Source organism: Sinocyclocheilus rhinocerous, unplaced genomic scaffold, assembly GCF_001515625.1.
Source record: "Sinocyclocheilus rhinocerous isolate Xijiao unplaced genomic scaffold, SAMN03320098_v1.1 scaffold674, whole genome shotgun sequence".
In the NCBI taxonomy this organism is placed as follows: domain Eukaryota; kingdom Metazoa; phylum Chordata; class Actinopteri; order Cypriniformes; family Cyprinidae; genus Sinocyclocheilus; species Sinocyclocheilus rhinocerous.
Window position 1 is genome coordinate 119121 of NW_015627888.1, and position 3550 is coordinate 122670.

Sequence of the window (3550 nt, forward strand, 5' to 3'; positions counted from 1 at the left end):
TACCCCCAGCACTGCACATTTTGTATGTCTCCCTATATCTGACACACCCACTTCAGGTCTTGCAGTCTCCACTAATGAGCTGATGAGTTGAATCAGGTGTGATAGATGAGGGAGACATACAACATGTGCAGTGCTGGGGGTACTTCATGGAGAGGTTTGAGAACCACTGATGTTTGCGATAATACCTAAAGATCTACATAAAGATATAAAGAATCTGTGTGCATTAGAGTTCAAGGGTGGTTATTTATTTACTTTTGATTAAATGACATGTGTCTTTTTCTCCAACAGGAAATGTCTTGCACTTAACAAAACCACAGTTTACACTGGACGAAACACAAACATTCCACCCCAAAAAAGAGACGGCAGAGAAAGAGGGAGCACGAATGAGGGATTACGGCAAAATATTTTGTCAATAGCTGACAGGTAAGGTTAAACTCTTTACTGTTACCAATTTAAGGGCATTACAGAAGCAATTTGGAGAAAACATCTTTGAGTTGCCCAGAAGAGAGTGATTCGTTTCAGGAGAGTGACATCTTTTATATTGTATTCTGTCACAGTTTGAGATGCTAATAAATCCTGTCAGTCCCTGTAGCACTTTCCTCACACACTCTTATGCCATAAAAACATGCCTGACACAAGTATGCAGACACAAATACTTGGCCGACACAATTCAAAAAGATGGTTGTACATACAGTACTTAGCATGCCTTCTTGTGTAGTTGTGGTTGTAATAAACCTAAAGGGGCAATAGAGTCTTCAAACAATGAACCCGTTTCACGTGTAGGGTATCAGACTGAATCAGACAATTTAAGATTTGATCAAGAACGTAGTTGAAACATGAGGAGCCGAATTCCACAGAGGCCCAAGACACAGGATGTTCGTAAATCAGATCCTGGCGCCACAAGCCTGAAGCAAGCCCACCAACTAACAGCTTTGAGTAGCTCACAGCATTTAAACAAAAGAACACTTATTGACAATTCCAAGGAGATTGTCAATTTTGGGGCAAGTAATCAAGATTAAATGGTCAGATGCACAGCATGACCATCACATGTAAACCAATGACGATCACGAGCTCTTTGGATTGACTTCCCCCACCTCGACGACTGTTTTGTGCTTACAAGTTAATGTCTTGTTACTGTGCTAATTAATAGTGTTTTCACTATATTTTGGATATAAATATCCATTGCAGAGTTGATGTTAAACGGGCCGTTCAATGAATCGCTGGCCGTCTCAGTGATCTGCCGTAAAACAGTGATTCTGTCCAAATTCCCTTTAAAATCTTAAATGATTCCCTTTTAGCTAAATTGACCTGTTTCCCTTACACATGCTAATAATGTTTTTTTTTTTTTATGGTGAGAATTGGACCTTAAAAGTGTGAACTTTATTTTTTATATATAATTTGTGAATATGCTCAAAAAGTTGGTGTTCTTCCACTCCCGCCTGCAACTTTTACTTTTTGTCCCGCTCCTGCTGGCAAAATACCGGCAGGTAAGAGAGCTACGTGGACTTTTCAATCTAGATTTTGTATAATTCTGACTTCTCTGGTCTTATATTAAAAAACAAATTATGCTTCAGACTTGATCTTGCTGCATTCTAGCATCCAAAAAAGGTGCTTTCCCTCGCTCTCACATACAACTGAAAAACACTAAGAATGTTAGGACCTCCCATAAGAATTAAGGCACCCTCCATATGGCCCCAGAAAATTAACTTGTTTTTTTATTAAAACTAAAATACTAGAAGCATAAACATATTTTTTTCATAACATTTCAGGATTGACTGAGGGCTGGAGAGGAGCTTAGAGGATAGCACAAAATCCAACAAAAGATAAAGCAGTCTCAATAGCATTCTGGGGAGGTGGTGGGAGAGGGTGGTTGGGTGGGACCAGCAAGTTTGGAACATAGACAGATTGTGGTGGTGGCAAAGGGGGCCTCTCCAAAATCTCCAACATGATATCCAAACACTCACTCTCAGTGGTGGGAGAGTGGGCGGGGCTCTCTTCCATGCCCTGTACTCCACTAACACCTGGTCAGGCATGCGTTGCTCAGGCTCTTTGACGATGTTATGCTCGGTCGCTCTCTTAGGTGCTGGCTCTAACGGCACAGCGGAGACACTCTCGCTGTCTGTGGTGGCCTCATGCTGCCGATCATTGTTGACAATGTCCACTGCGAGCGGCGATTCACAGGACACCAGCACCCACTCTACATATTCGGCAAAGCTCCCTCAAGGGCCTTCCCCAGACAGATGCACTATTCAGTACAAATTCAGTCATATTAAAATATTTTTTGACATGACACCCATATCTGGAACTTCATTATGATGTGTGTAGTTAATATACTGCGCTAACATTAGGCTACTTTTAGCCTTACCCTGCAGTTGGTTCACCCTCTGCCTATGGGTACTATATATAATTCTTCTTTGCTTAATGATTGTATAGTACACGTAATTTACTGATATTGAATGAGCATTTATCTTTGAACCAATGAACAGTCATTAGCACTGGCCCTGCACGGGCAGCCCTCACTTACGCCCCATTCACATGGGGCGTCAGCGTTAACGCTTGATGGAGGGCGTTTCTGAAGCTTGGTGCTGACGCGACCGTTACAGTGACAACAGCCAATCACATTAGTTTTCTGGTGTTGCATGAACGCGATTGGCTAGCGTCTGCGCTAGGTTATTTGCATAAGGCGATCTGATTGGCTGACGCCTGCGTTGGCGCTTGATAAGTTGAAAAGTTTTCAACTTCTGCCGCGAGCAACGGACCCAACGCGACGCGACAGACCCACAATTCATTTCGCCAACGCTTGACGTCACTCCATTCAAAGTAAACGAGAGGCGTTGACGCCGACGCCGCGTGTGAATGGGGCGTTAGCCTCCAGGAAGCCTTAGCGCTGTTTTATTGAAAATAATAACGTTTAAAGTCACCATTATGGAGGTAAGCGCTTGCTTTAGTTGGGATCCTGACCCTTGACTTTTTAGTTTAAATGTTTCTTTAGGTGCTGTAGCTGTGTGTTCCCGAAGCATATTTGTTATAGCAAAAGTTGCAAGAAAAAAACTACTCTGGCGATTCAGTCATCATGTAGTAGCTTGATTCTCTGATTTCACCCAGAGTTTGATCTCTGGGGATAATGTTTAGATTTAATTATTTCACATTATAGTATATATTATAATAATATTCTGAACATTTTAAAGTTTTTATGCAGAAATTATTTGGATGGGATCATGTAGATTCACACAGATATCACGATTCAGTGTATGAACCTCAACAATGGTGACAGTCTACAAAATATTCAGATCAACTCTGAACATCAGAAAACAAGCTTTTCGTTGATTGTCACCATCGTTGAGATTTATACGCTGAATCTTGATATCTGTGTGAGCCTACATGATCCTGTTCAAATAACTTCTGCATAATGACTTAAAAATATTCAAAATATTAAAACAAGAGCAAATTCCAAGTAGTGGCATTCAATGGCTATTATAAAGTGAAATTATTAAATCTAAATAATATTCTCAGAGATGAGCCTCTGGATGAGATCAGCGAGTAAGGACAC